Raw genomic sequence first — 14,305 nt, 5'->3', positions numbered from 1 at the left:
AAGTTAAATTTAGGTTATTTGTCTTAGGCCTTACATTCACTGGTGTTTTTTAAGACAGATGCCATTTTCTATTTGACTCCTCTTGTAAGAAGTTAAGGACTCATTCCTTCCTTTTTTTCCTGCTTTGGAACCAAATATGATCAGAGGCTGAGAGGACAATTGCAAGCACTTATTATCCTGATGAAGCTAATCATGCATCATGCACATCAACATTTTCTCCTTCTTTCTTTGGGTGTGTCCACCTGGGTTATGAATGGGAGCAGGATCTTTACTGTTGCACACCTTGTAAAGGCTATCAAGGCCTCAAGTGAGAGCCAGGAAGGAACTGTTGAGCCCTCAGTCTGATGTGTGTGGGATGAAGACCATCTTCACCCTGATCTAGGGTCCAGCATAGCAGGCAGAGGTCAAACACCACCTTCTAAGTGTTGAAATTGTATCTGAACATTACACAGCCCTGAAAGTTTCTGTTTTCTACATGGATTATTGTTTCTTCTCTTCCACCCAGAATGATTTGTTGAAGTCCTGTAAAGTTTGCTTTAGAAAGACAGAAAACAAAACCAAAACACTTTTCCCATCATATTTATTCTTCACTAAGAAAAACACCACCTTGTATTGTTTCTTTGCCTTGCACATTGATAACCCTGTGATACAATCTTAACTCCTTTCAGAAGTCTGAGATGCTTCCCATTAAGTGCTTGCCCCCATCCTTGGCAAGCATAATAGTTTGCAGATAATTGCGACCACGGAAGCTTTCTAAGTGCTTTGTGACTGGGGTGAATAGTCCTTTCTTTCAGCAATTTGCAGTGCAGATTATTGAGGTTATTCATGGATTCATTCCAGTTTGCCACCTTTACACTATAATGTGGCAACTCTTAGCAAATACTGACTTTATTTACAGTGGTAGCTCTAGTTTTGCTACAAAATGAGGGTCTGGCCAAGAGCCTCTCCAGAGTACTTTTCTACAAAACTGTTACCATTCCTTTCAAAGGCTGAAACATACAATCTTGAAAGCATCAGGTGAGTGTCTTAGAGCTAGAAAGGGAAATGGTTTGTAAACAGCTTAAACAGATGACCTTGTCCTAGATATGCACTCTTGTCCACTCTGTGTTAGAGTTCCTGTCTTCTCACCTGATTAATGTAAGACTGGTTTCACAACATTATCCCTGGATGACAAATCCTGCCTAAGGTTTACCCGTCCCCAATCTCTCATGATTCTCACCTCCCTGGAGGTTAAAAAACTCAGACAGACTTCTATCCCTCACAACTGTATTTATTTATTTATTTATTTAAGTCGCAATTACAAAGCAAACTGAGACCTCTATCATTTCACAGACTCATTTCAGTGCATCCAAAGTAAAGGTTCAGCTGATTCAAACGTGGGATTGGACAGGGAGTAGCTGCAGAAAGACCCCACCCAGACAGAGAGCCAGACCTCCTTTATGCTGTTGCTGATGCCCGTGGAATCGCAACAAAAGGATCACAGTATTCTCTCCAAACAGGAACCCCCTGCTGCATACCAAGCCCACATATCCTCTTTCAGTAGTGAAAAAGATTAGTATCCCTTGTTGTGTGTGTCAAGAGTCAAAATATAAAATCGAGGCTCTTATCCACACTCCTCTTGTGTCATGCCTTTATTGCACTGACTGCATGGGGAGCATCTGCTCCCAGCCTGGATTGTGGTGGCAACTGAGAGCATTCTGTGCACAAAAAGGATGGAAGCCAAAGGTTGCAAACCCACCAGGATGAGGTGCTGCTTCCTGATGGGCAGGCAGCAGAGTATCACTACCTCCAGATGTACTCTGGAAGTTGTACCTTCCCTTCCGTCAAATTACAAGCACAGGGGAAGCGTTGCCAGCACAGTCTATTTATTCTGATGAATGCTGTGCTGAAGCAGATGGCCACTAAACAAGAAGTTTGTTTGTTTATTTGTTGAGTAAATAGATTGCACTGGTCTCAAATAGCACTCTTTAGCACCCAGTGGAACAAATCCACTTATCTGGAAGAAACTTCTGCTATTCCTCATTTTGTGTTTTCTGATCAAGAGATACCAGCTATAATTCATAATTATCACTCTACACTTTTGATAAAATACCAGAATCTTCTGACTAACAAAACGAGGCGTGGACTTTTTTCACAATGACAGCAGTTAAAGATTGGACTGACTTACAAAGGGAGAAGGGAATGAATGCTCCATCACTTGAAATCTTTGAATCAAGAGACTGTCTTTATAAGATATATTTTCTGTATCAGCCAATAGTATGAAGATTGATGTAAGAACCACAGAAAATAATTCTATAATGGGCAATATATGGAAGGGCAAATGAGATGGCCATGATGCTTTCTGGTCTTAACCTGTCAGTCAAAGGGCATAAAATTTTACTCGCTGAGCTGGACTTCTGATCATGTGAAATAGAAGTACAAGTCTTTCCCTGCTTGTGAAGGGAGAACCTGGAAAGAATAGTAAACCTGGGGCAAAAATATACTATCCTTCTTTCAAAGCATCTTTAAAGTTACTTTGAATCCTCTTAAGGTTAACATAAGTATCCTGGTTATTCCAGCTGAGGTGAATGTTTAAAATGGAGTAGATAAATGAATGTGTAATTGATTCTTTGACCTGAAATAAATCTTTCTTTTTTTTTTTTTTTTTTGTTTATTTATTTATTTATTTATGGTTTGTTTTTTTTTTTTTTTTTTTGGTTAAGCCTCGGGATGGACAACTAAAAGTTACTGTGGAGTAACTGGCATATTTTAAAGAAGTTCATCTTCATATTTCATATATGATATTGGTCTATGCTTTTTATAACAGTGCATTACAAGAAGGTGCTTCTGTGTTGCCTTTGTCTCCACAATAATCTCAAGAATCCATTTTATTCCACTGCAAAGTGAATCAATGTCTGCTCTCTGTTGGATCTCTGAGTTTAGAAATTTGAGAATAGGATTTCCCCATGATAAGATACAGGAAACAGAAAGAAAACATATTCAGTTTGTCTGTTGGCTGGAGCTGCTTTTAAAAGCAGAGGGATGTGTGGGTGGAGGATGTGAAAAGGATATTTTGTACTGGCATATATGTGTGTAAACAGCCATTCAGTGATTTGTAAAGAGCTGAACTGAACAACACCCAAGAAATATACAGTTTCTCCCCAAATCTCTAATGTTTGAAAGCTGGTAGGTTCAGCTCCCAATAACAGTTTTCATCAGTAGAGCCACAGACCAATTTTTTATTTATTTATTTTTAAATCTGTCTTTCAATCAGTGTAATTGATTGGCAACCATTGATTAAACAGTCATGTGGACCAGTGCTGACTACTTCAGTTTGGAAGGGGATGGGCAGGAAGCGGAAATTTCTGGAGTCTATATGTACATGCTGCATTGTACTGTCAACCAGATGGCCAAAGGCTTTAACATATTGTCTGTCAGACATGGACAGGCGAATGATGTTTGTAGCAGTTAAAGTTCTCCTCGAGGGTGTCAAAGCATCTTAATTTATTTTGGTCTTACTGTTAATTTAAATTTTTCTTGGGTTCAGGTACTGTGCCAACACTGTATGTTAAAGGAGAACGTGACCTCAGAGGTCCTGTGTCTAGCTGTTTCTTTTGGGTAGCTTCCAGTGTAAGTGGGAACTTGTATGAATGTGGTTGTAAGATTTTATGAGATATCTTCATATTGGAATTATGCACCCTGTTGGGGCACTGGAACTGGTGCATCTCTGAAAGATTCTGCAGCTCAGCAATGCAGCAGTTTTAAAGGTTCACTAAGCATGGAGTTAGTCATCTGTAATCATTGTCTCTCGTGTATTTTCTAGATCTAAGTCAGGAACAGGGCACTGAACCTTGACAGTTCTTTCCAGAGGTGAGTGTTGTGGGTCAGTAAGATGATCAGCACCTAGACAGAGCAAGATTTCTTCTGTAGCTCTTCGGGTGGTGGTGGGATAGCCCTGGAGGTGGAAATGAGAGCAGATGTAGCCAAAGCAACTGTGTTGGCTGACTGTGAACTAAGGAGGGATTAGAGAGAGGAGAGGCCTTAACGAAGGAGCACGGTGGAAGTAATTTCTTCTTTCCTTAGAGAATGAACAAGAAAGAAAGAGGTTGAATTCACTGAGAAGATCCTTACTTGGGAGAGAAGAAATATTTATCTGGGATGGTTAGTGGAGAATAGAAGCCAGAGGGTGAAACCCAGAGAACTCTGACTTTAACCTAAAGGGCATCAAGGGAAGTTAAAGAACGCACACTGAGAACCCATCACACTGCAGACTCGTGAAAGACTCTTTTGGGATACTTTTTGCTAAGGTTGTTTGATTTTTCCTTTTGGAATGAATACTGTCAAAGTTGTAGTTGGTGAAAGATTTTTGGAAGACTTTTTGGAGAGTATTGATGGAATTCATTGATTTCTGCCATTGCAAGCAATAATTTTCTTTCAAATCAGACTCTGAAACACTAGTCCCAGAGTCTATTATTAATTCCTGATGTCATTAAGAAATGTCTTCTTTGTCTGTGATGTACTGACATCTATTTTATAAGACACTGACATGATTGGAACTTCGATTAGATTTTCTAGCCAAAATGCCTGGCCCAGGATTCCCAGGAGCTAGGATTAAAATTAGCTTCCCAAATTCACATTTTAGTCATTCAGAAAATGATGTATTTTTTATATTTTTTTTTTAGCATTCTTACTGTCAGGTGCAGAAGTTACCTGCTTCTCAACTCTTTTGAACAGGTCAAGTATTTTAGTGCCCAATAATGTTACTTATTGTTGTAACCCTTAGCCTTCCTCCCAGGAAGAGCCATTCAGCCCTGTTCCCTATAAAATCAAGAAAAACAGGATATGCTGCAAAATAGACAGGTAATTGCTCTGTCTGTAGTCCTTCCTCCTCTGTTTTACCATGGTGTGGATACCCTACATGTGACATCTGCAGTCTTCACCTCATTGTACAGGGAGTCACCCAGGGACACAGAAGGCAGGCAGCAAGGAAGCAAGAGTGGTTACAGCAAGGGATATGAAGTTGGCAGCAAAATCTATTTCATCAACCCTTCCAAATAAGTATGTGTTGTTCTATGCAGTCTTTCTTAAGAATATCTTCAAAGTGTTCAATAGAGTCTGCTTTGACTTTCTAGAAGCCAATTTTGATACCTATACAAGTGATGTGGTTCTCCTAGCTGCACTGGATATCATCTTGAAATATATTTGGTATTTCCAGCTGAAGTAAGGAGTAAGTGAGGACAGTAACCAGAATATACTGGTCTATAAAGACAAACTTCTCACTCTTCAGACTGAAATCTCTTTCTGAATTAATATCCTTTTCCTCTTTTTTTTTTTTTTTTTTTTTTTTTTTCCTTCTTCACACTGACATATTTATCTTTAGATCCAGGGTATCCAAAATGGGGTGTACTTTATGCCAACCACAAAGGACCTCAGAATCATGCCTTACGTATTCATTCTGGATGTGCAGAAGCAGACTGTCCCCTGCTCATGCTTCAGTGCATTAACTAATCTTTAAAGAAGAGGGATTAAGGAGAAGCTTTGCCCATTAACAGGTTAGCTCTGGCTGTCTAGCTCTGTCTGCATGAGTTTGTCCAGGTTTCTCAGAGGTGTATGTTACCGATCACTGTCCAGAAGCAGGACACTGAACTAGATGGACCATAGGTGTGAGCCAGGTTCACAATTTCCAGGTAAATTTTCTACAAAGTTGTACTTCTTTCTTGGTTTTTGATTCCTTCCAAAGGCGTTATGAATTGGTCTGTTTATTGGTGTACTGATACTGGTGTGTGGTAATTTGATGAGTCTTTCTTTTTGCCTACTCTTATTTAGTCAATGCTCATCTTTTCCCTGGTTCTGTCTAGGAGCCTCTTCAGCCAAGGGAGTCAGAGGAGTATGTACGTGTCTCTGTGTCTGGAGGGTTGGAGAGAGGAATTATCAGTAAATGGAAAAGGCTGATCAAACCTCCCAAGTTCTTTTATCTCAATTCTGGTTTTATTTAGACCTTCCAGTATCATTCAGTACAAAACAAAATCTACTTCTCACCACAAGCATAAGGAATAATAGTATTTAACACAGAAAACCTTTGTACATGCTCTTTTCTGTCATTTAAGTTGCTAAAATATAGCAAGGGAGAATTCTTCTAATACTGAATAGCATGAATGGAACTGATAGGGTTACTTTATTTGTCTACCGCTCCCTATACAGATACAGCTCTATACAATTCCCTATATAACACTTTTGGCATCAGCACTACCTGAGAGCTCTTTGCAGCTGCAGCCTATGCATTTTGCAGTAAAATTCTCTCCTCTTCTCTTTTCCCCCAGCTTCCCCCGCCCCCAGAGAACTGACACGCTTTCCACTGAGAAACGTTGAGTGTAGCTCCTGAGGATTTAGCGTGTCAGGCTGTGTCTACACAGCTTAGGTTTCTATTATTACGCAATGGCTTAGGAGGCAGTGCTTTGCCACATAATTACAGAGCCGATCTGTATTAGGACCAGGAGTTTGGATGCCTCTTTCCCAACCAACTATTTGTCTCCCACCCACTCAAGCCTCCTCCCTGATACTCTTACTTGTTTAATAGCTTCTTTTTTTGTACCCTTCTTTTTCCTGGTTTCTGATTTTCTTCCCTTTCCTACACCTCATATTTGTTTATCTAAGAAGTGAGGGGTCTGACAGAGTTGTGCCTGCCCGCGGATTCGTATACAGCACTAAGCACTGGCTGTATGTTGCATCGTCAGAAGAGGTAAGAAGAAATTCCTGAAGCTGCCTGCTAGTTCTTTCCTGTTTTCTCTCTCTCTCTCTCTTTTTTTTTTTTTTTTTTTTTTTTTTGTGTGTGTGTGTGCACATTGCTTGTCTTACAAGCCGTGCAGGCTCTGCCATCTAGAGCACTTTGTGAGATCACTCCAGTTTGCTGTTTTTCCTTTTTTCCATCTCTGCGTGAGTGTGTCTGTTTCTCCCTGTCTCTCCTCTCCCCCTCACCGTACAACTCAACCCCCCTCCCCAACACACACACACATACACAGAAGCTGGGCTTGCTAGTATGAACTTGAAGACTTGCAGTACCAAAATGCATGTGTTTCCTTGGGATGCACTAAGATCAGGCTGCTTGAAAAGCCTGCAGGCTGCTTAGTCCTCCAGGACTGTTTTGCTGTTTTTTTTTTTTTTCGTTTTTTTTTTTTTTTTTAAACCAAACAGGAAAAGAACAAGTTATTCACTTTTTTTTTTTCCTCTTTCTTTCTTTTTTATTTCCCTTTTTTGTGCTTTGGATATTACTGAATAAGGAGTCTCAGGGATTCACACACTTGGACTTTACTTGGCTGCATCTGCCAAACAATCTAGTCTGCATTTTGGTTAGCTGGAGACCAACCAGGATTTTTCTGATTATATCTTCTTCTGAAAAAAGGATGCATGACATAGAAAGAAGGTCTAAGTGCCTGTCTGAGACTATTTTACCAAACCTGGGATAAATGTTACTTCTCAAAGGTAAGTGTTATTTTCTTCTTATGTGTGTATATAAACTACATAGCTATAATACAAACTGTATATAGATACATACACGGAACATTTTTATATAGTTAACTCCCTGATTGCAAGAAAATATGTTGCTATACATTTTAAAAGCATTGGAGAAATGTATAACTTTAACTTGCTGTTAATGTTAGCCTTGATAAGAATGTTCCCGTAGAGACATGAATCTCAGTTCAGCTTCTGCTTCTGTCTTGACATGAAAAGGCAGTTCAGAAAGAATATTTTTAAAGTGCCAATAGGAATTTTTTTCATGACAGTGTTGAAACAATGATGGAAAGACATTTGAAAAAGAAAAAGATATTAGTTTGTTTTCTAAGCCTGGGAGATAGAAGAAAGCTGTAAAAGTTATTTTAGCTTTCTGTTGGAATTTGTATAGCTGGTAAAGCTAAGCAACAACTTTGCTGGACAGGTCAACTCTGCTGTATATAAAAACATACAGGAGAAGAGTGGGGACCTTGTCAAATGTCATCTGAAGAAATGGAAGGCACAGAGAAAGCTAGAGAAGGAAAGGGAGTGAAGGGGACGGAGGGGCAGCAGGCAGCTACTTCTGTGTTCACCGTCACAGAGGTTGGTGTTTTTGGTAAGGTGATGACACTGATGATGGACATCCAAAATTGGCAAGGTGGACATACGGGTGATGGAGTACACAAACAGGTATATGCTATGTCATGTCTGTCTGACGTCATCAGACATATAGGCTCTCTGCACTGAGAATTTGGGTGGGGGGAAGCATTTAAATGGCACCACAGGACAAGAAGTAGCAAAATTGAAACTGAGTCTCTCCCTGACTTGCATGGACACACGCACACCTTTGCGTTACAGAACAAGTGCATGACTGAATAAAAGAGTAGAAATAAGTGATTAAGTCAACAAGTCCCAGTATGATGGATTAGTTAACTGGAAATGCGTAGTGGTCAGTTATGGTAATGTGTGCAAAGAAGGGATCTTATACAGTAACTCTTTCCTACTCAAAGGAGACAAATAGCATTGATGTAAAGCAAGATTATTTTGCTGCATATATATATATATAAATATATACATATATATGTTATTATTATTTATTGATTTTTGCCAGAGCTTGTCTAGTGTTTTGTTGTTTGTTTGTTTTTAAATTTATTTTTAAGGCAGTATCATGGCAATATTTAGAGTGGGGGTTATTTTTCCTATTCCATCTTTGGGAATACTAGGACAGAATAACTCTTCTGATAAGAAGTGAGGCTTTGAAAGTCAAAGAGTAAATATTATGTAAGTTTAATAAAGTCACAATTGATTACATTGACACCTCTGAACTTTGTTATAGAATGTTCACTTTGTAAATCCAGCAGATGCCATGCAATTGTCACTGGTATTTTCTGTTCCTTGGGAAGGAGGAGATATTGTCTTGCAGGGCATCAATTTTCTATTGAACCCTGTACACAGAGGATGTGCTTAAGTAAATTCAAGCCTGCAGTGAGAGCGAAGAGAGACAGCTAATTACTTTTACTCTTGCTGTATTTCAGGCTGGTTAGGGTTTCATTGTTCACAGCTTGCCCTGGGTTGGTGGTTAGTTTGCATTGCCTACAGATAGCCACTTGAGCACAACAGAGTGCTTTCAGAGTGCACTGTTCATCGCTGTCTTGTCGCAGCAATGCAAAGCTCCAGACCTTCCCTTAAATTGCTGTTAATTTTCAGGGAGGGAGGGGATGGAATCAAAAATAAACAACAATGCGAGGAGACAGAGAGAACTCATTATGTTCAACCAAGTCTTTTTTTTTTTTTTTTTTTTTTTTTTTTCCTTTTAGCAATGAATCACAGCAAAAACCTCTACTGTCTCTCTCTCTAAGTCTCAGAGGCAGTGTCTGTCCCCTCCTCTCCCCAGCACAGCTCTTTCTTTTGGAATAATCTGTGCCTGGCATCCCCCGATGTCTCGATGTCTCGTTGTGCTGGGCACTGGCACAGACACAAGCAGGCAGCCCTGGGCACATTGTGCAGGGAGAGAAATGTGACCTGTCCCCAGAGGCACCATTTGCTGCTGCCCCCTCTGCCCCACGCCACTCCTTACAGCATTAGTACTCCTTGTTTAAATTTACATTTGGCACATGATTGCTGATTTTTCCCAATGGGAACGCCAAATGGTACATGTAGCCTTGCCCTGCAGCCTCTGCCTGCCTACTGCGCAGCTGGACCACAGCTGCCAGCTCCCTGCCAGTCCCTGTCAATGTGCTACCGATCCCTTTCTTTGCAGGGGACTATCCGGCCACTGATTGAACCTTGCCGTGCAGTGCTGTTAGGTTCATCTGATTGTTTGTTTCATTGTATTTTGTTTTAATTATAATTTTTCTCCCTGTGGGGGGATAAAACAAAACCAAAAAACAGGAGGCAGTTTCAAAATTATCAAAGTTTAACTGGTAGTAGTCAAAGGTGGGAATATACTTCAGATGGCTTAGATTTAATTTAACTCCCTGGGGAGGGGTTGCAACCTGAAAACCCTCAAAGCTGTGTTTGCTTTCCACCTGCATGGAGGGAAGTGAGGAGATGGTGTCAGTGTCTGCTTACCACCACACCCAAGGAAACACCCCTTTTTGAATTGCTAAAACATTGCAGCCTTGATCATCGTTACAGACTTAATCATCTGTAGGAGCAAAAGGGTAGTTTGTTCCAAGTTTGCACTCAGTCTTCCTTCTGGCCTGAGCATTCAGCTGTGCTTGCTTTGGGTTCATGGTTGTATACTGTCTCATGTTATTTTTATGAAGAGAGTGACTGTCCTCTAGGTGCTGGACTGAAAAACAGTAATGCCATTGTGAAAGGTGTAAAGAAACCATCCATGGTTCCTTCCAGATAGTCCTGATTTCCACGGAATCCATTACCCAACACCAAATGGGCCATTCCTGTTTCCATTATTTCCTCTATTTACCTTAACCAATTATCCACTTGGTTATCCATGTCTCCAAACGTTGTGACTAAGGGTCTCACAAAAAATGCTGGGATTTACTGTAGCAGTGTCCAGCTGTGCACATGTTAAATAGCTTCCAGCCATCAAGTGGAACTTATGACAACAGATAGGGAAGTGTCCAGGTGTGATGTGCCCAGCATGATGCAGCACCTCAGCAAAGGGCCTGCTGTCACTTTACTTCCCAGCCCACCTCCATCCAGGGTGCACAGGAGGGAAGGGAGCTGTTAAGTGGTACTTCTGCTTCTAGGAACTCAAATTGCCTTCTCTGTGGTAGGCCACCAAAATTTCACAAGAAATTAACAGATGTAAACATGTCATTAAAAGGCGCACAGTGATGCTTCTTGGAAAACTGGGAAAAAAGAATGTAATTTATAAGTTTTTCTGCCTCCCTAGGAGCAGCAATTGTCTCCACACTTTGGAATATTTGCAGGACAGTGTTTCCAATTTTTCTTCCTTCCTGTCATTTTCTCTGTCCTGTCCTGATCTGGGACTTTGATGATATCCTCATCTTCATGCAGTAACATTTGTGACAAATCCAGGATGCCAACTTCAGAATATGAAATGAGCAGTAGCAGCAGCAAGTGAAATTCTCAGAAGTCAGAAAATATTTTAATTAAAAAATGCTGATTTGAAAACTTGGGGGAAAAGGAAGAGATATGCTGTTAGGCTCTGGTCCTATGCAGAATCCCTGTTGACCCAGTTAGAAGAGAGCTGAGTGGGATTTTTAAGTGGAAAAAAATGCTCTTGTTTTTCTCATTACAATATAGATTTATCAGAATGAAACGTATTTGGAAAATGGTCAGGTTTATGAATTCCTTGGCTGAAAAAAAAAAATGTAGGGAGAAAATTGACAGTATACCCCATCTTATTTTTTTTATGGAAGAAAAATTGAATAATTTATTTCTAGTTTGTGCATTTTATATCAAAACTGAAAGCAATTTGTACAAAACCTGATCTTAAAAGAGGCTGTGCTCAAATCCCATTTTGCTAAATTACAAGTAAATCTGTCAGTCAAACTGGAACTAAATATTCCTAGTTTATTAAAAGGCTTTCATAGTTGTGTTTTTTTTGTTTGTTTGTTTGTTTGTTTTCTCAGTTTGGGCTAAGGCAATTGTTAGTACTTTCATTCCCATTCATGGGTTCAGACAACATTTGCCTGCCAAGCCCTACCTGGAAATCAATTTACTTACTCAAGCAGTATTGTGCCAGGAGTGTCTTGTCAACATTTGCTCTGGGGTACCAAGGCCTCTGAGTGTCTGCTCTTGAAACCAGTCCTCCAGATACAGAAAATTTATGTGCTGAGAGATTATGCTAGCTAAATAAGAGTAGCCATGAAAGTATGGCTGCAGTGATAATATGTGCAGTACAAGGGAGCATTTAGGATGTTTCTGCTAATTGCTCCTCAGGATGGATCTGGTCTCTAATTCTCTGGCAGATGTTCTGCTATCAACATGGTGTTATGAAAAGAGGTGAGATAAGGAGAGGGCCCTGGAATAGCAGTAAATCCAGGGCCCTGGACCTTGGTTGGTCAGAAGGTGAGAGGCAAAGCTGGTGCATCCCAGTGCATACCAACGTAGGTGCTGAGCTGCACAGAAAGCTGGATTAAGGATGAAATCAATAGAAAGCACATGATGGTAGAAAACACCTTGTCTAATTTAATAGTGCTAAAGTTTCACTGAAAATCCCTGGAAAACACATGTATGGCACTGGTGCATAAAGTTATCAGTATGACTCTTTTTCCCTGAAGCCAGAGAAGGCAGGTCAGGGTTGAGCAAAAGTCTCTGTGCAGGTCTAAGACAAATTGCCATAACAGTCCAGTTAAGACTGTAGAGTTCAATATTACTTTACTTGGAGAAAAACAGATTTTGAGAGACCTCAATATGGTCGAGCCCACTGGACTGCAGGGATCAGACACGTATTATGTTGGAAGTAATACATATACTGGAAAGAAAGTTAAAAAAAAAAATGTATTATATATATTTCTGCCTTTAGAGTTGTATTTTGCTTTGACAGGCTCAAGAGCAAGGGAACTCAGAATGACACCAGGTGCAAACTGTCCCTAGCCATTCTCTAGTCATGTCTAAGCTCATCAGAAAAGCTTCAGTCTACATGCCATTCAGAATGAGTAATCCTTCTTTTGTTGCTGCCTAAAGATAAAAATTAAAATGGGAAAGGAAAAGAGAATGTCTTAAACTTGTCTCATCCTCAGCTGCACTGGCAGGACGAGTGGGTTGTGATATCAGTGAAAGGGCAGCACCTGTACATGCGCTAGAAAGGAAAAACTGACTGTACCAGAATGTATATTGGATCCTTCTGTTAACAGCCTTAAAAAATGTATCTGCCCTTTCAGTACAGAATGAAAACAATGAGCAGTCAAATGGCAAAAGGAAAAGTCAAGAGAAAAAAAAAATAATAAAGCCTGTCATGTCTTGCTCAGCAGTCTCTGTCTGGTTTGAAAGCGGCCAATAACAAGAGTCTGTCTCTTCAGAAATAAGAATCAAAACCTTCCCAGTCATTTCTGTAGTCATTTGATCTCCTTCCTTTTATGAATATTCCTGTGCTAGGTAAATACACATGATACTTAGAAAGAACTGCATGGTTTGTATGTGAAATAAATGTACTGAGCTAAAAAATGAAAAGAAGCCAAAGAGTATTGTTAGAACATAAGTTATTTGGACTGACACCATTTTGTTGGTTTCCTAAACTGATGGCTAATTGGCATTTTGTATCAGTTATCTCCAGTATAAGTGAACGTTATTACTGTTCCTGGCAGATATTTACTGTATATTGGTTTTTAAATAAGGGTACAACATCGATTCCTTGCTCTCCAAACTATCGACTGCACTTTCTCTCTCTTATGAGGTCAGATAACTTATCTCCTCTGGAAATGTTTGGTAGAAAAATGTGTTTAAGTCCCAGAAACTTTTATGAAAGGGAGAGGACCATGGGTTTTCACAGGCTAAAGTATCTTGCATATAACTCTGAAAAATCTCAGTTTGCTTGAGAAACACCACTGAGATATAGAAGTATTTTCTAATCCCGTTTTACACAAATATGTAGCAGACCAAGCCATGAGCACTTCAGTTCACATACACTTTGCAATGATAGTGTGACCTCTCTGTGTCACCACAGTTACATCGTTTGTTTTCAGCTACCCAAATGCATTTTGAATGATATTGTCTCAGGGTGAGGGAGAAGGTTATTGAACAGCTTCACAATTACATAGTGACCCAGGAGCCTCATAGAAGGTGAATTTTCACTTGTCCATGGTCTCCTGGCACCATACCCTATTGCTTCTCCAGCCAGTGGGAGGAAAGGAAGTTTCAGGTGTCTCATTAAAACACATTCCCCTGCAGATCTAGGGGTGAGTGTCAGTAGTTTTATGTGAACTAGACAGAACTGGCTTTACTGTCAGAGGGTTGAAGCAGAAGAGGTAAGGAGCAGCCCAATGGATATTCCTGAAAGGGAATGCGTCGTGGGCGATGAGGGTCATGTCTGAAGAAAAACTGGAGAAATTTTGGTAGGGTGAAGGGAAAGAGGGAAAGAAGAATCAGAAGTGATACTGCCAAGGAGATGTCTCTGTCACTTTAGATATTTGTATGACCCTTCTCGCTGCAGAGTCAGAGTGCCTGATTAAGGTAAAGAAGGGCTTATGACATGTCTCTTTAGTCACACCGTGCATAGATGATCCCTTCTTGAGCCACCCTGGGGTGCTTTATTTGTCACATCTAACCTGCTTTAGTCCTTTGATGAACATGGAAAATTTACTCTAGCCTTTGTGCATTCATTTCCATTTTCTCCATCTTCCTTTCATCTCCCTGAATCAGTGATTGGAATGAGAATGCTATTTATTTTTCCCTTGCATTAAAT

At 40.1% G+C, this 14,305-nt stretch overlaps 1 protein-coding gene across 6 annotated transcripts in view; it reads left to right on the top strand.

Moving 5' to 3' along the window:
• LRFN2 (leucine rich repeat and fibronectin type III domain containing 2) overlaps positions 1-14,305 on the top strand; it is a 226,201-nt gene that overhangs the window by 59,097 nt on the left and 152,799 nt on the right. For 2 of the 6 annotated variants that reach the window (XM_068676603.1, XM_068676605.1), the window contains exon 3: positions 7,257-7,458. The exons of 3 other annotated variants lie outside the window; for them this stretch is intronic. The gene's annotated coding sequence lies outside the window, so the exon portion shown is untranslated. Of the gene's footprint in view, positions 1-6,317; positions 6,719-7,256; positions 7,459-14,305 lie in introns of those variants that run through there. One more of the 6 variants, XM_068676607.1, reaches the window with a different exon arrangement.

Source organism: Anas acuta, chromosome 3 (genome assembly GCF_963932015.1).
Source record: "Anas acuta chromosome 3, bAnaAcu1.1, whole genome shotgun sequence".
NCBI classification, from domain to species: domain Eukaryota; kingdom Metazoa; phylum Chordata; class Aves; order Anseriformes; family Anatidae; genus Anas; species Anas acuta.
Note: the sequence above shows the minus strand (reverse complement) of the source record. Positions and strands in the feature narration are given on the sequence as shown.